This window comes from Manacus candei, unplaced genomic scaffold (assembly GCF_025592945.1).
Source record: "Manacus candei isolate 608988 ecotype Guabito, Panama unplaced genomic scaffold, ASM2559294v1 h1tg000081l, whole genome shotgun sequence".
NCBI lineage: Eukaryota > Metazoa > Chordata > Aves > Passeriformes > Pipridae > Manacus > Manacus candei.
Window position 1 is genome coordinate 1799951 of NW_026138129.1, and position 24582 is coordinate 1824532.

At 43.2% G+C, this 24582-nt stretch overlaps 1 protein-coding gene across 8 annotated transcripts in view; it reads left to right on the forward strand.

Annotated features, from left to right (window-relative positions):
• RPS6KA2 (ribosomal protein S6 kinase A2) overlaps positions 1 to 24582 on the forward strand; it is a 286036-nt gene that overhangs the window by 183716 nt on the left and 77738 nt on the right. The window lies entirely within an intron of this gene.

Genomic DNA, 24582 nt, shown 5'->3' on the forward strand with positions numbered 1-24582 from the left:
GTTACAGCAGGCTATTTATTGTTTTCTCAAGTGAGAGTCACAAAATCCAAAAGTTGAAGCTACTTCATGATTTTGCTGGATTGCATTTCTCTCCCCTTCAGACTACTTGCCTCTCTGACTGCTAGCTCTGGATTTCCCATTAATTTCAAGATAACTAGCACATCAGTAGGGACTAATCTGTCCACACTAGTTTATGCAAATAAGTTAAACTTAACAGCTGTTTAACTCAAAGTTCAAAAATAAAGACAGAATCCCATTGTCACAGGGCAAATGAGACAAGCAACAGCAAGGATTGCTGTCAGTAAGCTTCCATGTAACTTTTGGCACAGAGATAATATTTCTGACAGCTTAATCTTACCTTTTAAGTGAGAGTACTGAATTGTTGCTGACTACCTACACTCAAAAAGGCTGGAAGTCACTCCAATGTGAGGTATTTATTATTATGTCAAGCAATGAGAGCAAAGCTACAAGTATTTGTTAGCTCTGCATTCAGTATTTCCTGACAAAAGGCATGCTAGAAGACAAAGTTCTGAATGATTTTGCTTTCTGACCTGTAGTCTGCACAGTACCACATGGAGCAGGAAAGTCAAAGCTCTTGGTGCCAATGCCACTGACATGACCAGACAGCCCTAAATGTTATAGTAGTTATTTTCTGTAGTGAAACAAATTTGCAAAACATGTAAATGGAGAAGTTGGAAAGGAAAGGAAATTTCAGGAAAGGAAATTTCAGGAAAGGAAAGGAAAGGAAAGGAAATTTCAGGAAAGGAAAGGAAAAGAGAAAAGAAAAGAAAAGAAAAGAAAAGAAAAGAAAAGAAAAGAAAAGAAAAGAAAAGAAAAGAAAAGAAAAGAAAAGAAAAGAAAAGAAAAGAAAAGAAAAGAAAAGAAAAGAAAAGAAAAGAAAAGAAAAGAAAAGAAAAGGAGAAGAGAAGAGAAGAGAAGAGAAGAGAAGAGAAGAGAAGAGGAGAAAAGAGAAGAGAAGAGAAGAGAAGAGAAGAGAAGAGAAGAGAAGAGAAGAGAAGAGAAGAGAAGAGAAGAGAAGAAAAGAGAAAAGAGAAGAGAAGAGAAGAGAAGAGAAGAAAAGAGAAGAAAAGAAAAGAAAAGAAAAGAAAAGAAAAGAAAAGAAAAGAAAAGAAAAGAAAAGAAAAGAAAAGAAAAGAAAAGAAAAGAAAAGAAAAGAAAAGAAAAGAAAAGAAAAGAAAAGAAAAAGAAAAGAAAAGAAAAGAGAAAAGAAAAGAGAAAAGAAAAGAAAAGAAAAGAAAAAGAAAAGAAAAGAAAAGAAAAGAAAAGAGAAAAGAAAAGAGAAAAGAAAAGAGAAAAGAAAAGAAAAAAGAAAAAAGAAAAGAAAAGAAAGAAAAGAAAAAAGAAAAGAAGAGGGGGTAGCAAAGCTGATTTCTTTTCTGGATTACTCTGAAGAATGAAAACCTAGATAAATAAAAACATTAGGAAGTTAAATACCTTCAGGAGTGATTGTTTAAAACTAGCTTTGTACTTTGCTCTGAAGAGAAACCATAGAGGGTCCTGTCGAAAGTATTTCTATCCCAGGAACCTGACTCTGGCTGTGGCTGGCGGGTAATGTTTAGGAAGAAGCAGAACTACTAAATGGTGTTTTCTCCACTGTGTCTGCTGCCTTCCGCCTCTTTCCAGAATAGTTGCCTGTTGTTAACATCATCCCAACTTCACCAACAGCAAAGGTTAGTATAAGAAGGGTACAGCAAGCAGCAGCAGCACTCTTCGAGCATTTACAGCTCAAAAATGGTTTTCATACAAAAGAGACTTTGTAGATCAATCGCATGTGTAGGTTTGAGCTTGAAAAAGATGTGCTAATCAGCAAAACCACTGCTGCTTTGTAGGGAAAATTAGGCTCTAAAATATTCCAGTTTCGATTGTAAAAGTTGGCAGAGACAGGTGCTCTACACACGAATATTTGTGAAAATTAAATTAATTTTAACCTCATGAATGTTTATTTTAAATGTAGAGTATATCTGAATAAGCACATATAATATAAGCATGGATCCTTCAAAGTGAGAAAGCCACTGCTCCTCTCGTTTTTAAATGAGAGCATTGCACACGAGTTTCTTTCCTTCCTGGATCATTTCCTTTTGCAGGAGCTTGTGGGTATCTGATTTTAAACCAGAAAGCTTCCTGAAGAAACTAGATAAGTGTTTCATTCTAATTATTAACTTTAGGAAAACCTTGCTCAAAATGTTTAAGGATGTTATGTCTGTTAGGTGCCAGATATTGAATACAGCAGATTTAAGGCTGCATGTATGTATAATTAACTTATGTCTTTCAAATGCTATATATTAAATAACAGTACCCTAATAGCTACCTTTGCAAATATAAACCATTTTTAGGGGATCCAGATTCTCTAAGACCTAAATAAGGCACTTAAATACCTTCCAAGAGTGAGACTTTTGCCTTTCAGAATGTCATTAGATAATACTCTTAAAATGTTGCTTTCATGTCTTCATTACAGTCTACTTCTTCTTTTTCTTTAAAATCAGATTTTTGGATTAAAAAATTGAAGAGAATAAAGTTGATCTGTATGTTTAAAAGCTTACAGAAATATATCGGTGAGTCTCAACTGCCCATCCTGAATACATTGTGATACTGAGGAAGCGGAAATAAAACAGGGACTGTTTGTTCTGTGTATATTTGTGCCTTGTATTCACCAGTAAAGCTGGAACAGATGGACAGGGCAGGCTGGTTGTTTTGATTCATTCAGCATTTCTCTCGAGGTGTCTTAGGCTTCATTGGCTTTACTAAATGTGCTTCAGAATTCTATGATCAAGAGTTGTTTAGATTGGTTACAATGTAAGCCTCATTAAACACTCATGAAATGCCCATAAATCCCCATCAGGTTGCTGTGCTGCAATGCAAGGACTACTTTCTGGAGCCTGAAAATCAAAGACCCGTTCCTCCAGGAGACATGCAATCTAAGAGAAAGTGGCATGAAGCCATAATTCACGGGCATAATGCTTATGAACTTTATAAATATTACAGTGATGATCTAGTGAAGGTTATGTGATGGATCATGAGGAAGTAGTTTGCATCTGCATGTTTGGTTGGTAATAGGCTGTGTAAATCTTGGCACTGGAAGCCAGTTGACCCTGAGAATGCAAACTACCTGTTTCTGCTTTTGGGGTTTAGAAATTATAATCTTTTTTGTCGAAACTTCTGAAGTGCTTTGCAGTTTATGATCCCCTCAGTTTAAACCACTAGGCTTAGGGCTTTACTGTTGTGTACTGAGTGTGTGTGATGATTATAGGTGTAGTAAGCCATGAACACAGCTTTAGTGACTCACAGAGAGCTTGTGGTGTTCTCAGGGATGTTGGATTGATGATATTAATTATACACTAAATTGAACAACTAACTTAGATATCACCAGGTGAAGTGTGATTTCCATCTAAACCATTGATAAAATTGTAGTAGTGGTTTCCCTGATTGGACACCAACTGAAGTGGCTTCTTCAGTTTTCCTCTGTGTGTGACCCAGTTTCCCTGTAACGATTGTGGTACTTTAGATTTCAGATACTGAACTACAGTGGTTTCCCTCTGGTTTGAAGGGGATAAAAATCCAACAAATGAGAAACTGAGAACAATTCAACCTTATAAAGCAGAACTCAAAAAGAGTCTTCACCTCAGATAAACCTAGCTCCTTTGCGTTGGGTTTTTCAAGATGTCTTGTTCTATTTTGTTCAGCCCTTGTGTTTGGTGAAAGGCTTGCCATTTAAATTTTGGTTTATCATCTTTTCTTAAAGTGTTCTGCAATATTTTTAATATCTTCCCGGGCCTCTTATTACTCTCTTCTAAACAGTTCACCAGGGAAGTCCTCTCCACAGAACAGTTCAAACCCCACAGCAGAGGACCCCTTGCCGTGGTGTTTGGAGAAAAGGCTGGATTCTCTGCATCCTTGGTAACTGGTGCCTAGACCGCCTTAGTCTGAGAATTTTAACCCCCCAAATGTCACGGCTCTGAGCTCAAAAAAATCCATTACTGAACCTGGAATTGCCCTTAAAGATTCTGCTGTGAAATAGACTCACCCATCTCCACAAATAACCATAAACTAATTTTTCAGTCGGGGAAGGAAATAACAACTTCTGTGTGCACAAACACAATAACATTTGATTCCTCTGTATGTTTCACAAGTGGCTTGAAAATGTAAAGATCAACTTAGTTGTATGTGCTCAGCCAAGCAACAATGCACTTGGATCACCATTGTCCATTCACATGCAAGTTTTGTGGGCTAGGATTCAAGATCTCCAGCTTTGTGCTGAGCTGCAGAACGTGCCAACCTTGCCTTTAACAGTTTAGGAGCAAACTGGAATTAGTTGCTGTCATCTGAGGAAGCAGAGCTTTCCTCTGTGGGAGTTTTGAAAATCTTCAACAATCAGTGCTTAGAGGTCACTATCAGGCTGTAGCTTTACAGTGCCTTTGCAAGGTTTCTTGCATCAGATCACCTCTTTCTTCCTCCCCTAAAAAGTCAGCTTGCCTGGGGCTTGCTTTTACTGAAGGAAGAAAGGGTACAGTACTTTAGAGAGAGCTCACTTAGGTTGTTTCTAATGGACTGCAGAGAATAATGTCTTTGCATATTATAAGGAAAATGAACTGTGGTTAGGCAATTAGCTCACTGTATGTCAGTAAACATTACAGAGAATCCTGAATATACAGCAGACTGGACAGGTCAAAAATGACAAAAAGCATTGCTGGAAGTTTATTTTCATAGGGTTTGCTAAAGAGTTCATTGAGATTGCAGCTTTTAAGTTAGATGCTTAATACTCTTTAGTGATTCTGTATTCAGGTTTGGATGAGAAGGGAAAAATTTTGCCTATAAATATAAACCGAGCACACATCACTTAAAGATTTTATTATCTGTTTTATTCAAACTATGTGGGAGTTCTCACTGTATGAAGTCCTGATTAAATTATAGCCTCTTCACAATGCTAAGTGCACTGTGAAGATCCTGTTAGCAGGCAAAATTTCCACTGTTAAGACATTAAAGAAGTGAACCCTGCATATTAAAAATGCTCTGTTTTGTAGCAAGGGAGTATTTTGGCTAGTTTATTTTACACAAAACCCTGTTGTTCCTTATGGAGCTTTTCCTAAGTGCCCAAGAAAATTCATCTTTCTCTTTGTGAAAATATTGGCTACTGAGTTCTGTGTAGGGTCACCTTGTTAAAATTGTTGCTCTGGTTGCTAAATAACACGTTCTTCCTATTGCCCTAAGCAGGACAGAATTATTATCTCTTCACCTAAATATTGGTAAAAAATTAAAAACAACCTTCCTGTTTTTCTCCCTGTCATCCACCCAGACTGATTCGTATAGAAGCACACACTTCTGCACTTGTCATATATGCTGCAGGTAAATGCAGCAATATTACCCAGTCCTTTCCTGTCCACACATTTGTTCCAGTACAACGCTGCTATTATAGTAATATCAAAATATATAACTCACTGCATAGTTGTATGTTCATTTGGAAAGCGGGGTCAGCAACTTCATATGTTGCTGGCTGAAATAGCTTTTTTTTTTTTTCCTAAAGAGAGCACAGGACAGGACTCACAGGCCAACCCCAGCTTTCTCCATGAGAAGTTCAGTGGCAGTAACTGTGATGGGAGTTCTACTATTCAACGGCATTGGTGCTTGGCTTTGACAGAGCTTTTGAAGCAATTCTTCCTGTCACCTCCCTTTGCTGTGCTTTGGTTTGCCAGGCACAGCAGTTTTGGAGCACACAAGTTCCCTCCTGATGAAACTAACCCAGGAGCACACCCAGTGCCCTCCAGCTTCCCATACGCATTCAGGTCCTAGGACCAAAGTGTGACATAAAATGTGGGGCAGCTTCAGGTTCCAGCACCCATTGTTACTTTCCACAGATTGGAACCACGGTGCTTTCTAGTGCACTCATAGGTTTAAGCCAAAGTTTCAGACTTTGCTGTGAAGACATTGAGTGTACCTGTGTTTGTGTGTTTCACTAGGTATAGCACAGAGCTGTCTTAAAATCTTCCTTTTTTTTTTTTTACTAAGTTAAAGTGCCCGTGCCCTCAGCTTCTAATTCTTGAGCAGTTCCATGGGCCCTGTAGCAGCAGCTGAGTGTTGCATTATTCATGTTTTCATATGGTGATTCCCTAAAGAGCACAAGGGCGATTCAAATCTGAAGTCAGAGGGAAAAAGTACTGAAAAGTCTGCTGATTTCTTTGACAGGAAAGGTGTATTCTTCATCTGTGATCAAATTCTACAACTTTGTTCTAAATGTTTATTGAGTCACTATTCTGTCAATGAAATACAGAAAGAATGACTTTAAATTTACAAAAACCCAGCAGCTCATGCAGGTTGCATTTGCATTTGCCCCCTGTCTATTCCAGCCAATAAAGGAATGGTGGCTGGGATTTTTAAGGAATGAGTAGTTCATTATACTCATGTCTTTTTTAGTAGTAGAAAGCAATTTTTCAAATCACTTTATAATTTCAGTCAATTTGCCATCTACCTGTTTAAAGTTTCAATTGATACTGCTGTGCTTGACACAGTGAATAAGTAACAATGGAGACACTTCAAACTGCAGCACCTGTAGGTAACATCATTAAAAATTTTCAGACCCAAACTCATTGTTCAAACTCTCTGTAGTAGACTTGATATTTCACTACTTGATATTTCCTTTGGATTATTCTTTTCATTGCACTGTGTATCTAATGACAGATGTTTGTAGTTATTCCCAAATTAGTTGTTGTTTTACAGAAAAGACCATATTTGATATTTTTTATTATCAAGTAGCAGATTGCTGTTAATTGCTTTTGGTGTAGATTCAGGAATAGAGAGACTATGTGAACAGTTGTCCTGAAGCCATCAGTGAAATGTTTATCCTGTTGTAAAATGTGGTGCGATTCTGTTTTATCTGTAGAAAAAAACCTTTTACCAGGAAAGGACTGGGAGGTGCAATGGCCTTTGTCAGGCCTCCCTCATCAACGATAGCTGGAAAGCAGATAGAGGAGACAAAAGCACAGCTTACTGTAATTGCAACAGATTTATGAAGATGACATTAAGCTCCAGCTAAACAAATGAGTCCAGAGTAAGACAGTCACTGCTGGCCATGTGCAGTGCTCTACCTGGGCCAAATACCTGGGAGTGAGGACTGGCTGGTCCCCAGGACAATCACAGAGCTTCTAGTTCAGCCTTAGAAGCCTAACTCATGTCCTTGCTGGTCTCTGCCAGGTAAACCCACTCTCAGAGGACACTCGGTGCCTTGCATTGCTACTAAAGTATCAGCTGGAAGGCACCTGAAGAAGTCCCATGGCCCACCTCTGATCTAGAGTGGCACTAGCTATGCTTTTGTGTCATTCCTCACAGGTGTTTGCCTAACTTGTTCTTGGACTGTCTCTATCCCTACTGTTACAAAATGTGATCTGCTCTAGCTTCATGTCCCCCATCTCAGGTCCTCTGTGAGTGCTTTGTTAGGACAGAATAGCAGTAGTACCCCTACTCTACCATGCAGGTTATTGAAAATTCAGGGGGTTTAATTGAACCGATAGAAATGTCCTGCTTGAAAGGCAGCAGAGTGGTCATATTGTTGAGATGTTGAATATTTGTTCCCTTGGAGAATCCCATCAAGAGAAAGTTTCTAGGAAAAGCCAACCTCAAATAGATGGATTTGTAAAATGTCTCTTCTTTCCAGTCCTGCTCAAGACAGCACCATTTCTGGAGAGTAGTTTCAGTTCCTCATGGTTGCCTGCAGCTATCAACATCCATTCCCCTTCTCTCATGTGTTTAGTTTCAGAATTAAACACAACATCAGTAGGTAGGACATATCCAGGCCAGTCAGGCTTTACCAGTGACAACACAGCACTGGTCACTGTTTTACTTTGCCTTCTGCTGCCCTTTTTCTTCTGCATTTCTGTCTGGCGTCCTGTAGGCCAAATGGAAATCTTCATGTGAAGGTCTGCTTTCCTGGTTCTTGTTTTCCCTTCCCTTCCCCTCTCTTCTCTTTTTCTCTCTTCTCTTCTGAGTCTTGAGGCTTGAAATTTTTTGTGTCTTGTTTATCTTGCACTGTCTTAAAGGACCTTTGTAAGCTTTGCATTTGCTTGTAATGCTTCAAATTTTAAGAAACCCGCTGCAGAAAGAGAGAAGCTATTGCTGGCAACCCATCAAGTCATCTGTGCAGCATGTGAACAAACCTCTGGAAGTCTTTTAATCCTGCCTGACGTCCAAGAGCTTGCTGTTGGTACCACGAGGCTGTATGAATTACAGGAAGAGAAAAATTGCTCTTTTGGCAAACACAAGCTCCAATACTTTAGTTTTCATTTCCTTTGATTTTATGTCATGTAGTCTGTTCTTTCATGGCAGGCTGTGTGTTTAGCAAAGGAGCTGGTACCTCAGTTTGGGAATTACAAGACTTTGGCTCTGCTCACATCTCTGCTGTCAGCCTGCTGCATGAACATAAATCAGCTACTCTTCTGAATCTTCGTATTTGTAATGCTAACCTAATTATGCCAGCCTCCTCTTCAGAGTGCTTGATGTCCTTATGAAGAGTAATAGTCAGATATTAATGGAGATATTATTAACACCCCTCCCCACTTAAGTGTAATCTGCTGCATTATGGGATTTAATGGCTAAAGATTCCAAATGAATGAAATTGTTAAGAAATGTCTCTTCTGGTAATGCATTGACTATTTGAAATAATCAGAGCTATGAATCAACCATGCCTTTGAATAAATTTATAGATGTAGTGGAAAGCTAAATTGAAAATACAATAGCTAAATATCTCTGGGATTTTTAAACTCCCTGATGGACTCTGCAAGTCTTTGGCTGTGATACAAATCCATTATCTATATAAAAAGCATTTGCTTGTTCTGTTCACTGAATAAGTTGCACCAGTTGGAACATCCAATATAATTGCCATTTAACCAAGTTCAGCTGCCTGCAACTGCAGTGCATTTATAGTTGGTTGGAAACCAAATTTGTAAGCATCCTCTGGAATTTGCATCCAACTGCCTTTACTGGTTCTTATAACACAGCAGAAAAATCTTATTTCCTTTCATGAGTGAGGACAGATTAACAGAGAGGTCACCACTTGATGCCATTTTAAGTCATAGTGACAGCAGAGGACAGGGATACAGTTGCACTGGTGATGGTTTGCCTCACAGCATTGCAGTTGGATCACTTGTAAACCTTCATCAAACAGCTGGCTAGGTGTTCTGTTCACAGCTGCTGGAGGTGTGCTAGCACTTAGGTGACTCTCCATAAAAGTTAGATGCCACAGTGTGTGGGACTACCATCTGGGATTTGTTTCAACAGAAACAAAATTATTCTCTGTGTTTTTATACTATTCATGTGGGTCACATATGTCAGTTATGGCTTCCTCATGGCTGTGCCATTTGCTCCAAGTTGGAGGTTTTGATGATGTTCAAAGAGAGACCAGCAATCAGCATCAACAACAGCCTCTCATTTCTATTTTCTCTACAGGATTTTCTATCTGCATACAACAGTAACTGACACACTCAAGAGGTTTCCATGGCATGGAAATTTAAGTGATATTTTCCCAGCAGTAGTTAATTTTTGTAAATTCGGGCAAAGCCTGACTTGTACAGATAATTGTGCAGTGTCTGTGGTCATCTTCCAGATGTGTGCTATGCCATAGTTGCCTGTTATAGATTAGGAAATCAGGGGAATTTTCCTTCCCCCTGCCCCACTCCAAGGGAGAAGAAACGGAGTGAGTGGGGGGAGGGAGGTTATTAGCATTACCAAAGATGTAGCCGGGTTGGGTTAACGACCGATCTTGGAGAAAGATAAGGAAGAGGCACGGAGGCGGGGCTGGTGGAGACTCTGGCTGGGAGGGGAGAGGCAGTGTGGGTGTGTGGCTGGCTCTCTGGGGTGCAGACAGGCATTTTCGTTGGGGAGGGGGACCGGAGGTCTAGCTTGTTTTGGCTGTTAATCCTGGGGGGGCTCGCCCTCCCATCCTGCTGGCTTCAACCTGTCTGACTGTCCCGCCCGCCGGAGCCGCTGTGTTTCATCGGAGAGTTTTTGCTTGCCCGCGGGAGAGGAGGAGGAGTTTTTGGAGACACTACCACCTGAGACTGCAGTGAGTCTTCGCCACTTGAGACAGCGGTGAGTTCCCGTGGGAGTGTGCTGCCTGCCTTCCTTGTCGCCCCCACGGAGGCGAGGACCCCCCTCATCTCCTTCTCGGCTTCCCCTCGTGGTCCGGGACCTCTCTCTCCAGTCCCCTCTTCCCGCGGGTGACTGACGGAGCCCACAGCGCCCCCTGCCGACCGTGACCAGGTACTGCAGGTCCTACAGCTCCATCAGTCCTACAGCGCCCCCTGCCGACCGTGACCAGGTACTGCAGGCCCTGCAGCTCCAGCGGCCCAACAGCGCCCCCTGCAGACCGCAATTAGGACTGTGTTAAAGGACAGAGGAGTATTCTTTTAGACTTGTTGTTGTGGTTGTTGTTGCTGGTGTTGTTTTGTTTGGTGTTACTGTTTTTTTTTTTTTTTTTCTTTTTTTTTTTGCCAACATTCATATATTTCTTAATAAAGGGTTGTTATTTCTTCTGTTTTTCCACATTTTCCTCGAGTAAAGCCCCTTAATTTGACATTACAATTGCAGAGAGAGAGGAGTTTGGTCTACCTCACAACTCACCCTCTTTAGCAAACAGTCTAGTCTCTCCAGACTGAGACATTTTTGGCGCCCAACGTGGGGCCCGAAAGAGGAAAGGTGGAAAAAGAATAACTACCCTTTGTGTGATTGACACGCGTTTTTGAATTTGTAGGCACCATGATGTTAGGGGTTGTTGCTCTCCTCTGGCATATGACCATGCCAAGATACCTGTCCCACCTGTCAACGTGTTTCAGTTCGCATACTAGTACTTACATTGCAATAAGTACTTTTGAGTTTGTGCATTGGGTATATGACACGGCAAATTCAGCACCTGTGATTTTCATCCGGAACATATCCTCAAGGATACACTACTGCTCTAGCCTAAGCTGCTTCCTCTGGGGTTTTAAGGATAATAGTACCCATTCTTATGGAGACACACAGGGGAATGCACGCGCCCAACCTTTTATTCAGTTCCCTTTTGGATACGATACAATGGCCTCTGGGAAGTTTAAATCATTTTTAGATGTCCGAGACATTTCAATTGTTGGGCTTTTCATCCTAAATTGTGCCACTATAGCATACCTGATATACCAAGCCAAGGCCAAGAATTACCGAGAAGGCGTTCAGGAGCCTGACCCAGGGGTGGAAAACCTCGAGTGGCGTGGGTTATGGGAGGACATGGGTAAATTCCTAGAAAGTTGCTCAGCTCCCATGACATGGAAACTTACCCTTGAACAACTCCTGAACCCTATAAAAATAATGAAAGCTGTGAGGGAGAGGGGTCGTGATGGATCCATGGAGAAGCAGGTGACAGCTGCATGCGGGGTCTTGGCCATTGCCTACAGGAAGTTGCTTGGTATGGTGCAGCATTCCCAGGGGAAAGGAAAAGACGAGGACAAGATGCCTAATATCAAGGTGACTCAGGATAAGGAAAAAACTAAGGGGCAGACTAAACCAACGGAGGTTGCCACTATCCACAGGAAGAAATGTAAAGCCAAATCAGTTCGCCTAGTTGACGATGATGGAGAGGCAGGGTCCTCACAAGCAGCTGCTCCAGAGACAGAAATCATCACTGAGTCTTTATCGTATAATAACCTCCGGAATCTACGGGCAGATGTTGCTCGTCGTCCGAGTGAGCCCGTTCTGGCCTGGATGATCCGAGTTTGGGACTCTACAGGTGATGCAGTAAACCTTGATGGTGGTGAAGCGAGGTTCCTGAGGTCCATTGCCCAAGATGTGGGTATTGAGGAGGTGTTTGTGAGGGAATCGAAGCCCCTGTCTCTCTGGGCACGGCTCGTGGATGGTGTGAGAGAGAGGTTCATTTACAGAGATTCCTTGCAGGCAGATCATTACACCAAGAGCTGGAAGACCATCGAAGAAGGAATCCTACGGCTGAGAGAAATGGCATTGCTAGAAGTACTGTTTGGGGGGGATGGGCAACCTACCAACGATCCTGACAGGGTTAAGTGTACACCACAGATGTGGTGGAGCTTTACACGTATGGGGCCGTCCATACATAAAGGTTACCTGACATCACTGGAGGCTGGGGAGAAGCGGGAGCCAGTGATGTCTGTAATAAATAAACTTCGGTTGTACGACAGTATGATCGGAGGACCGATACAGGCCCGTATCTCCTCTGTAGAGACAATAGTTAATGAGCTCAAGGAATTAACTACAGGGTTGAAAGAGAAGATTGAGAGAAACAATCTCCATACGGCCCCAGTGAGAACCAGACGCCCCTCAGCTAGAGAGAACAGACAGACTTCACGAACTGAGTTGTGGTACTTCCTAAGTGACCATGGAGAAGACATGAGACGATGGGACAGGAAACCTACCCGGGCCCTAGCAGCCCGAGTACAAGAGTTGAAAGAGAAAGAAAAGGGGAAGTCTGCGAAAGTGAGTGCCGTACCAGTATCCTGCGGGCAGGGATCTGACTCGGTAGAGGGCACCTCCCGTCGACGTTCACAAGAGGAAAACGATGACTGGCAGAATGAAGACGAGTGTTAGAGGGGCCCTGCCTCTAGCCAGGTAGAGGCACGGGACAACCGTGTCTATTGGACTGTGTGGATCAGATGGCCTGGCACGTCAGACCCACAGAAATATCAGGCTTTGGTTGATACTGGCACTCAATGTACGTTAATGCCCTCAGGACATGTGGGACCAGAGACTATTTCCATTTCGGGGGTGACTGGAGGATCTCAAGAGTTGACCATAGTTGAAGCTGAAGTGAGCTTGACCGGGAAAGACTGGCAGAAACACCCCATTGTGACTGGTCCAGATGCCCCATGTATCCTGGGCATTGACTATCTCAAGAACGGGTACTTCAAGGACCCCAAGGGACATAGATGGGCTTTTGGAATAGCTGCTGTGGAGACCGAGGAGGCTAAACAGTTGAACTCGCTGCCCGGCCTCTCGGAGAGCCCTTCGGCCGTAGGGTTGCTGAAAGTCGAGGAACAGCAAGTGCCAATCGCCACTACAATAGTGCATCGCCGGCAGTACCGGACAAACCGAGACTCTGTGATCCCCATCCATAAGATGATCCGTGAGCTGGAGAGCCAAGGGGTGATCAGCAAGACCCATTCACCTTTCAACAGTCCTATCTGGCCTGTGCGTAAGTCTAACGGAGAATGGAGACTGACTGTGGACTACCGTGGCCTGAATGAAGTCACCCCACCGCTGAGTGCTGCTGTTCCAGACATGTTGGAACTCCAGTATGAACTGGAGTCCAAGACAGCGAAGTGGTATGCTACTATTGACATCGCAAACGCATTCTTCTCCATTCCCTTAGCAGCAGAGTGTAGGCCGCAGTTCGCTTTCACCTGGAGGGGCGTGCAGTACACTTGGAACCGACTGCCCCAGGGGTGGAAACACAGCCCCACCATCTGCCATGGGCTGATCCAAGCCACATTAGAGAAGGGTGAGGCTCCAGAACACCTGCAATACATTGACGACATCATCATATGGGGGGACACAGCAGAGGAGGTTTCCGAGAAAGGGAAGAAAATCATCCAGATCCTCCTGGGAGCTGGTTTTGCCATAAAGAAGAGTAAAGTTAAGGGACCTACCCGAGAAATCCAGTTCCTGGGGGTGAAATGGCAAGATGGGCGTCGTCAGATCCCGACGGAAGTCATCGATAAGATCACAGCCATGGCCCCACCAACCAGCAAGAAAGAAACGCAAGCTTTTCTGGGTGCCATAGGTTTCTGGAGGATGCATATCCCGGAGTACAGTCAAATCGTAAGCCCTCTCTATCTGGTTACCCGAAAAAAGAATGATTTCCAGTGGGGCCCTGAACAGCAACAGGCATTCGAACAGATTAAACGAGAGATTGCACATGCTGTAGCCCTTGGGCCAGTCAGGACGGGGACAGATGTGAAAAATGTACTCTATTCTGCAGCTGGGAATAAAGGTCTCTCCTGGAGCCTCTGGCAAAAGGTGTCTGGTGAGACTCGAGGTCGCCCACTTGGGTTCTGGAGCCGAAGCTACAGGGGATCTGAAGCCAATTACACCCCAACAGAGAAGGAGATCCTAGCGGCTTATGAAGGAGTACAAGCTGCCTCTGAGGTGATTGGCACAGAAGAACAGCTGCTCTTGGCACCTCGACTACCAGTGCTGAACTGGATGTTTAAAGGAAAGGCCCCCACCACACATCATGCCACTGATGCTACATGGAGTAAGTGGATCGCTCTGCTCACACAGCGTGCCCGTATTGGAAATCTGAATCGCCCTGGGATCCTAGAAGTCATCACAAATTGGCCGGAAGGCGAGAGTTTTGGTCTAGCAGATGAGGAAGCAGAAGAGCAGGCGGTACGGGCTGAAGAAGCTCCAGAATTTGATAAACTACCGAAAGAAGAAGCACGCTACGCCCTCTTCACTGACGGTTCCTGTCGCCTTGTAGGAACGAAGCGCAAATGGAAAGCAGCTGTATGGAGCCCCGCCCGACAAGTTTCAGAAGCTACTGAAGGAGAAGGAGAATCGAGTCAATTCGCAGAGCTCAAAGCAGTCCAACTGGCATTGGACATTGCAGAACGGGAGAAGTGGCCAAAGCTGTACATCTACACTGACTCGTGGATGGTAGCCAATGCTCTGTGGGGATGGCTGGACAGATGGAAGAAGGCCAATTGGAAACGCGGGGGAAAACACATCTGGGCTGCTGATACGTGGCAAGACATCGCTACCCGAACAGAGAAGCTCACTGTGAGGGTCCGCCACGTAGATGCCCATGTGCGCAAAGGCCGAGCCAATGAGGAGCATCGCAACAATGAACAGGCAGACCGAGCCGCACGAGTCAAGGTGTCACAGGTGGACTTGGACTGGCAGCACAAAGGAGAGTTGTTCCTAGCACGGTGGGCTCATGATGCCTCAGGCCATCAGGGCAGAGATGCCACCCATATATGGGCACGAGACCGAGGGGTGGACTTAACCAAGGACATTATTTCCCAGGTTATCCATGACTGTGAGACCTGTGCTGCCATTAAACAGGTTAAGAGACTCAAGCCCCTATGGTATGGTGGACGTTGGAGTAAGTACAGGTATGGGGAGGCCTGGCAAGTCGATTACATCACACTGTCACGAACCCGCCAAGGTAAGCGCTATGTGCTTACTATGGTGGAAGCCACCACTGGATGGCTGGAGACGTACCCGGTGCCTCACGCTACTGCCCGAAATACCATCCTGGGCCTTGAAAAGCAAGTCCTGTGGCGACATGGTACCCCAGAGCGCATTGAATCAGATAACGGAACTCATTTTAAAAACAGCTTAGTTGCCACCTGGGCAGGGGAGCATGGCATCAAGTGGGTGTACCACATCCCATACCACGCAGCAGCCGCAGGGAAAGTTGAACGACATAATGGACTGTTGAAAACCACCCTGAAGGCGTTGGGTGGAGGGACAGACAAGAACTGGGACCAGCATCTAGCAAAGGCTACATGGCTAGTTAACACCAGAGGTTCCATCAACCGAGCCGGCCCTGCCCAGTCAGAGTCCCTCCACACCGTGGATGGAGATAAGGTCCCCGTGATTCACGCGAGGGGTGTGTTAGGAAAAAAGGTTTGGGTTGACCCTACCTCGAGCAAAGACAAACCCATTCGTGGGATTGTTTTTGCCCAAGGGCCCGGCTGCACCTGGTGGGTGATGCAGGAAGATGGAGAAACTCGGTGCATACCTCAGGGAAACCTTACTCTGGGGTGAGCTGGCTGTAACTGTATCTATATGTAACCCTGCACCTGTATCTGTATGTGTATCTACCTACTAGTGGATGAGTATATAGTTGGAATACTGCATGTACGTATGAGGATCAAAGATTTAACCTAATAAGTGTGGCAGCATGGGGAAGAAAAATTAGGGGTGGATAATGTTATAGATTAGGAAATCAGGGGAATTTTCCTTCCCCCTGCCCCACTCCAAGGGAGAAGAAACGGAGTGAGTGGGGGGAGGGAGGTTATTAGCATTACCAAAGATGTAGCCGGGTTGGGTTAACGACCGATCTTGGAGAAAGATAAGGAAGAGGCACGGAGGCGGGGCTGGTGGAGACTCTGGCTGGGAGGGGAGAGGCAGTGTGGGTGTGTGGCTGGCTCTCTGGGGTGCAGACAGGCATTTTCGTTGGGGAGGGGGACCGGAGGTCTAGCTTGTTTTGGCTGTTAATCCTGGGGGGGCTCGCCCTCCCATCCTGCTGGCTTCAACCTGTCTGACTGTCCCGCCCGCCGGAGCCGCTGTGTTTCATCGGAGAGTTTTTGCTTGCCCGCGGGAGAGGAGGAGGAGTTTTTGGAGACACTACCACCTGAGACTGCAGTGAGTCTTCGCCACTTGAGACAGCGGTGAGTTCCCGTGGGAGTGTGCTGCCTGCCTTCCTTGTCGCCCCCACGGAGGCGAGGACCCCCCTCATCTCCTTCTCGGCTTCCCCTCGTGGTCCGGGACCTCTCTCTCCGGTCCCCTCTTCCCGCGGGTGACTGACGGAGCCCACAGCGCCCCCTGCCGACCGTGACCAGGTACTGCAGGTCCTACAGCTCCATCAGTCCTACAGCGCCCCCTGCCGACCGTGACCAGGTACTGCAGGCCCTGCAGCTCCAGCGGCCCAACAGCGCCCCCTGCAGACCGCAATTAGGACTGTGTTAAAGGACAGAGGAGTATTCTTTTAGACTTGTTGTTGTGGTTGTTGTTGCTGGTGTTGTTTTGTTTGGTGTTACTGTTTTTTTTTTTTTTTTTCTTTTTTTTTTTGCCAACATTCATATATTTCTTAATAAAGGGTTGTTATTTCTTCTGTTTTTCCACATTTTCCTCGAGTAAAGCCCCTTAATTTGACATTACAATTGCAGAGAGAGAGGAGTTTGGTCTACCTCACAACTCACCCTCTTTAGCAAACAGTCTAGTCTCTCCAGACTGAGACATTGCCATTTAGTGGGCAATTATCTTCATCAGCACTGTTGACTTGAAGCTGATTTCCTGCTGAGAAGGAGTTTCAAGTTTATGGCTGACATAGCCTATATTTCCTCTTTTTCTATTTCACTTATCTCCTCCTATTTATGTTCCTTTCTTTCCTTTTATTTTGATAAATAAATCTGCTCCATCGTCCATGTTTATATCCTTTAAATATTTATCTGCTATATAGGTTTTGTCAATGCTGATCAGTTCAATTCTGTATTCATTGTGGATATAATAAGATCTACAATGTAAAATATAAATGTCATACAGCGAAGTACTATCTTGACTCTTGTATATTATCATAAGAAAGAAATATTTTCAAATGTAGAAGAACTGTTTTGTATTTTTGTTTTTTCATGGTGTCCCTCGCAATTGGGACACCTTACCTTCTATTTCTGTCTCTTAGAAAACTTTCCTCAGAAAAAGGATGAGCCCCCAGCTTGTGTCCTCACTCTTGCTGAAGAGAACAGCCAGTGGCTTTGCTCAGCAGCTCCAGTGAGCCACTAGTAGCAGACTTTTATGCAGAAGAAAATTTCTTAAGCATCAGATTTTGACCTTGGTACCAAGGAATCCAAGATGCTCTTCCTAAATGCACAGCCTTCATTTACCTGGCTTTCCAACCTACTGAAATCTGAACATGCCCATTTTCCAGAAACCCCTCAACTGTCCCCAGCTGAACTGGAATCTAGTGTCCCCCACATTCCCAAGGGCAGCTCTCTGGGTCAGAGGAAAGCTGCCATCCCCTGAGCCAAACAGCAGGGATAGTGATGGGCCTTGGCATGTGATCTGGAGTGTGGAGCCAAGGGAAAGACAAAAGACAATAGGAATGGCAAAACCTCAGCAGAGGGTCAGGAAGAGAGAGGGCCATGGATCATGGGCAGCAATTTTCCTGGTGGCATTCCGAGAGAGACTGAGCTTAGTGGTGAGAGCAAGACAGGGCCAGAGGTAGTCTTCTCTGCAACTTCAGGAGGCAGGTGATAGCTGTCTGCCAGTTTCTCCAGAGCATCCCTCCTCGTCCCACCTCTTTGTGCTTGGAACCTGAGAGGGGGCTGTGAAGGAATAGAGGTGCTCAGCTCCAGGGTGGGCAGAGCAGGTGGGTGCTTGGTGGCTTCCCTGGGAAGAGAAGGGAAGCAGCAGGAGTGATGATGTTCAGCACTGCCACTGGTGTGGGGAGTGGAAGTGATTTGAAATGTGACTATGGGTGAGACTGATGGAGTAAAAATGAGGTGCTCAGAAGATGTAAGACTTGACCTCGCTACATGAGATTTGCACATGTCAGAGGACTCCTTACACGCATCTTCATTAGAAATATTGCCATCCTGTTATGACAAACTTGTGTTTAATTTGCTATAGAGAGTTTGTCACACGAGAGGGTTTGAGAGAGCTTTTTCTCAAGCAGAACAAAGCAAACAACTTCCAAAGCAAAGTTTTGAGGAAACCTGAAAATTTGCACTCCGTGTGTGAGGAGCATGATTTGCTGAGCAGTCGCTGGAAGGACTGTCACAGGGCTGGTGCTCCCTGGGCTGGGTGGTCCTGGAAGAGCTTCATTGTCCTTCTCCATTACCCACAGCTATCACATATGGGGTAACAGCCATAGTGATCAAAGACTCTTGGAAATGCTGTTTGAGATTTCAGAATTAAAAGCACTGTGTGGAAGCTAAACTGCTCATGGTTATTCTTCACTAGGTTTTCAAGTTGATTCCCAATAAGAATTTTAAGTTTCTGGTATTTTTTTCACTTTACTGGAATATTCTAATGTAGTGTTATGGGTATTAATCCTGGTACAAATGGTCCATTTCAGACAGCCTTCCAAACACTTGTGTGTAATGGTGAATTTTTTTAAATTTTTTTTTTAAGGCATGCTTTATTGAGGTGGAGTCACTGCAGCAAAATAGCAAATAGTGAAAGATGTAGTCTCATTCCCCTGCAGCCAGGAAAGGCTGATTACTAAATCGTTATTCAGCTTTTTCTGTTCAGGTTTGTGGTTTTTTTTAATGTGTCAATATGAGTTTCGAATCCCAACCCTTCACTCTGCTTCATAAGGGTTCATGAAGTTATGGTTTGCCCGACATAGCCTACGTTTTCTCTTTTTCTGTTTTGCTTACCTCCTCCTATTTGTATTCCTTTCTTTCCTTTTATTTTGAGAAATAAGTCTTCTCTGTCCTCCATGTTTATATCCTTTAAATATTTATCTGCTCTCCTCCTGTCTCCCAAGTCATTGCTTAGTACAGTTTATGTTTAGCTTTTGGCAGTTACTCAGTAATATAGGAAAGAAAGAAAGAAAATTTCCTCTTCAGTTAAGTATTCCTGTAGAGTTCAAGCAGCTACATATATTTTCAAAACTGTATACAGGGACTGAGATGTAGATGGTGAGATCCTATTAATGTCAACAGCGGTTTAACTACCAACTGTTTTAGGGCCACGATTTCTCCCAGAGACGCTCTGAACTTAGTCATATCTTCCACAAGACTCCCTATAAGGTGGTGAGTCCTGGCTGAAAAACAATTTGCAATTGTTTGAGCACTGTGTTTCTCTCCTCTAAGAAGAAAATGCTAGATTGGCCTTTTTTTGTTTCGTTTCTTGTTGTGTGACCAAGTCTTTAGCTAGAGTGTCGATAACTACACAAGACTAAGGTGTTTCTTATTCTCTAATTTAGGAAATGACATTGTCTTAACTTCACACCCTGCTTGCTGATGGGACTGGTGGCTTTTGCAGTGACAGACAGCAGTCTCGCAGATGCTCATTCATTTTTATGAGGCAAACACATCAACAGAGCTATATTAAGCATGTCTGCATAGCGTGTCAGGGCCTGGGCAAAGCAGAAGTTCACTTTGCCTGAATGTTTACATTAAACACCACAGTTTTACTGGACTATTTAAATTCTAAATTCTATTCTAAATTGTCTGTTTTGTGTGCAGATAGTTTGGAAGGCTGTTTAACTGGTAAGCTGATAAACCCCCGTCCTGTGTGGTTTGGAAATAGAAGCTGTCTCAGGGCTTCGCATCTCCTGAATGAACTGTGTCCTCAGTGTGGGATGATAAGCCACTATCCCAACGACTTCCTTAGTGATGCCTGAATATACTAGTTACTTGTTTCAGAAACCAAAATGTTTGGAATTCAGTAACTGAAATGCTCATCCAAAAATTTTTGTTAGAGCAAGGCAGATTGGATTTGCTCTGTGTTTACCACATCCAAGCAGCCTAATGGAAGGAGTGTTTAGAGTGAGAAATCATCATAGTGCAGTCGTGGTCAGGACAGCTGGGAGAGAATGTTAACATTTGCCTCCTGTCCCGTGACCAAATCCATCCATCTATCAATCCAAACCAAAAAATTCTGAGAAATGCACTCATTGTCCAGCCACTGCCTCACATTACCCATATTGGAACTAAGTGGGCAAACTACCCTCCAATGAGGACAATTGCAAAAGCATTACTTAATAACTTTGTATATTTACCCTACACCTGAAAGACATAGGGGTTCTGATTTAAAAATTCCTAATAGGCTTGGTAAACATATTTTTTCCTGAATAATGATCAATAAATCCTCTTTTTTATTATTCCATCTTCTGAATTTATGTTACAACTGAAAAAGAAAAGATCAAGTTTCTGATAGAGTGTTTATCCACAGGAACAGGACTGTTTAGGGAAAGTTTGCTTGACAAAATAACAGTAGTAAGCATTTCAGCAGAATGCTCTGGTTTGATTGTGAGCCTTTTTAAAAAATATTTTATAGTTGTATGTTATAATTAGTGTTTAGGAAAGAGTAGATTAAAAAATAAAATAAAACTCAACAAAAGAGTACTTTGATGCGCCCAAAACAATTTTTCTCTATTTAATTTTGGCAAAACTTGTTGAATTTAGATCTTTTGTTCCAATTTAGAAAAAAGCCACAGCAAAAATATCTTTGAAAATATCTATAACTACAAGCTTCAAGCAGCTCTGCAGAAAACATTTACTAGGATTACTTCAGCCTATGAGCAAAAGTGCCCCGGTGGCAAATGACAGCATCCCAGTACATACATTCTACACAGAGGGGTAATACCACATTTCCATTCCTTCCAGGAATTCTCACTTAATATTTTATAAAAGATTATCAGTCTCATCCATAAACATCCCAACTGGACCGGGCAGAAGGTTCTATACTATGCCATTAAACAAAATAATAAGGGCTCATATAACAAATTATAAGAGACTTAGGTGAGCTTTAAATCACTATCACACAGAGGCACTTTGCCCTGGGTCAGTGTGCCAAGGAACTTCCTGGGGAGCTCCAGCACCACCTTCACCCTCTTTCACTTCTGCCAGGCCTTTTAAGTGGATTAATAGTTGCTCAAAAATCCGGAAGGAGAGGAAAAGCCCCTTTCAGTAGAACTGGCTTTTTAGACCGGGAGACACTGAATAAAGAGAACTATTTTTTTTTTCTGTAGAAGACTGGCATAAGAAGGAATACCTTTGCATTTTCACCATTGAGCCAGCGGTCACTCCTAATACTTTCCAATCATAAAAGCTGTATTTTTGCCTTTGATGATATGTTGCAGAACGTATTTGTGGTGAATACCAAAGGACAGACAGTTTTCACACCTCCAGGGTAAAGTAATCCACAAACTTTATTCAGCCCTGCCTGTAAAACCCACAAAACAGGTGTGTTTTAAGAGCAAAGAGCAGCAGTTGATTAAACCATGCAGCGCTTCAAGCTTAAAAGGCAGGTGGTGAAACTCATTACCCTGAGAGACCCAGCAGCTCCGAGATGTCTGGATCATCTCCATTTCAAGCAGGACAAGAAAAAAATAATTTCTCCATTGCTTCTGTTGAGTTAGAAACATCTTGTGCTGGTTTAAAAGTAAACCGGCAGGAGAAATGAACCCAACTCGAGAGATTACAAGTCAGAGTTACAATTTACTAAAAAGATTATAATAAATATAATGATATGGAGAAAAACTGATTTTAATCCACAAAGAGAGATGTATAACCTTGCACCCTGGGACAAGAACAGAACGGTGTTCATTGGCCCCTGTGCTGAGCACCACGTGACCCCCCTGGATGCAAAGTAAAAGGAAAGGGAACCTGTTGGTCTGGATTACGATCATGGTTCTGTTGAAGTTCTGGTCCTCCTCTCAACTGACCAGTGGTACCAGAAGTCCAAACCCCGAAGATTATATATGCTCAGGTTCAGGTGGCAATGCTCAGTACCTCCCCCAGGGCGGGGAGTTTCACAGTGGGCGATTTAACTCCAGGTCCTGGGATATTTTTGGAATCTTGGATGGTCTTGGTGTTGCAGCTGCCTATTATGCCAGTCCAAGGTTGCCCATAAGCAGAGATGTCCCCTCAGGCTGCGTGTGAAGGTGTTAATGCCTTTCGAGGGGCGGGGGTGGGGCGCCAGAGGGCAGTTTTCACAGCTAAGTCATTGGTGTGAAAACAAAGGAACATTCCCCTGCCTCGCAGGGTTTCTTTAACACCCAGCTTGTAGCCTGAGGTGTCAGGTGTGCCCTGGGCAGCTGCTGCAAACGATCCGTTTGTTAACAGTCCATCAGAAATGATATAGAGGGTGAAGAATACATAGTTTTGGCTATACCCGCATAGTGATAAACTGGTCCCACATAGTGATAACTAGGACACATCTCAATAGCAAACACAGGGCAAACGCTCATTTAATACTGGAATGCCCCACGGGTAGGAAGTATGAGGCTTGGTTCTGCCTCTTTGCAGCTGCATATGAGTGATGCAGTGCTGAAACAGGGCAGTAGCTGGAAGGGAAATACAGTCTGACAGGAGATATGAGAGAAGGTTGATGGAGAAAATTCATCCTTCTTTAGACTGTATTTAAGAGTAGGAGTGAGGACTATATGTACCTGTTCGTCTTTTCTTTGTTGAATTCTTGTTGGTTGGAACTTAACTTTAAGTATCTATTTTCTGTAGGGGAAAAAGGCCAACTGTCTCATAACTGTTTTAAACAACTTATCTTTATTGCAAAACGATATTAAATCAGTTTCTCCCTTCAGGTCATCATGATTTCCAGAGCCACTGGTGAATGGTGTTTATTAGGACCTCTTAATTCTAAGGCCAACCCTCTTATCCAGTTGTCATTTTAAATTATGCCTATTCCTAGAGTATTCGTAATTATTGCCTGTCAGTAAAAGTTGATATTGAAATTGTTGTTATTGCCTGCAATAGTAGTAGTAGTAGTAGTAGTAGTAGTAGTAATAATAATAATAATAATAATAATAATAATAATAATAATAATGTCTGTTCAAGTGAAGCAAATAGAATAAAAAAATTGGATCATGTTACACTTGAATTCAAGAAACAAATACTTTATTGATGATTTCACAGGATATCACATCCACTAAGGTAAATAAATTTAAATAAAACATGTGCTTTAGATTAAATAAAAAAAGTTCCAGGTGCAACTATGCAGAGGTGCTGAAGACTTTCAGTTTTGCACAAGTCGTGAACAGATGTCTTTCCAGCTGCAGTTTTTGGCTTTTTAGAGGAAGTTCCCTGCTAGCAGATGGCAGCTTTCTCTTCTCTTCATTGAGCTGTTTATTAAGTCTGTTTTTAATGATGTTAGTTAGAACTGATTTATGCAACTGTGAGGGGGTGTAATTCTGACTTTGCTGGTGTTGTATATCACCATAGGATTTGGCTTACTGGATATCATTGCACATCTGCAGCTTCCAGGCCTTGGGGAGGCATGGTTTCATCTGGGATCTATGTGTAAGCACATCTGTGTATATTCAGTTGATCCAGTTCTGCTTAAAAATGCACAAAAATTGAAATTTCACCTCTGCATAAGGACATGAGATTTATGCGATCATCTGACTGGTCTTTCGGTCAGTATTCCTCTAATGATGGGGTGGAATCCACCAGCAAATTTCAGCCAAAAATCTAAAACAAACTTAATCTCCTGCAGCGTCTGTGGGTTTTTTTGACCAAGGAGAGAGTTCCAAATTGGTGTCCCAGTGAAGAAACAGCAGCTGCCAGAGGCTCCATGGGGCAGAAAGGAGGCCACCAAGCAGCATTCCTCACCCACCAGGCTACTGCGTGCTGGGCAAGGGTATCAGGAAAACATGGGAGGTGCTCAGGTTTTTTTGCTCTGAGGATTTGTTTTCAGCTGAGTTAGAACGTCCTAGAACCCATGTTTGCTCCTGACAATGATTTTTATTTTTAGTTTTTTTTAATGTACCATTAGACTTCATCAATCTGTTCTTTAATTCTCCATGTCGGAAAATTGAGCAGAGGTACTTCAGAGGGATATTGCAAGATTTAATTAACTTTTCCAAACATTTAGGTGATAAAGAGTATAAATGGAAGTTTAATACTAAAGTTTAAGTATTGATTTAGAGACATCTGTCATTCCAAATCTCAACATTGAAGCATCCAGGCTACCTTAAAATACGAACAAACAAAGGAAGGTCTTTAATGTCTTTAAAGCCAAATGTGTTGTTTCGTGTAAAAGGGAAGAAAAAAGAAAAAAAAAAAAAAGAAGGGGGAGATAAAATTACCTGCTCCAGACCCTGGACTCCTAAAACCAAATCTACATCCTTATTGATTTTTCAGAGTGTCCTTCTACAAAGGAATGTCT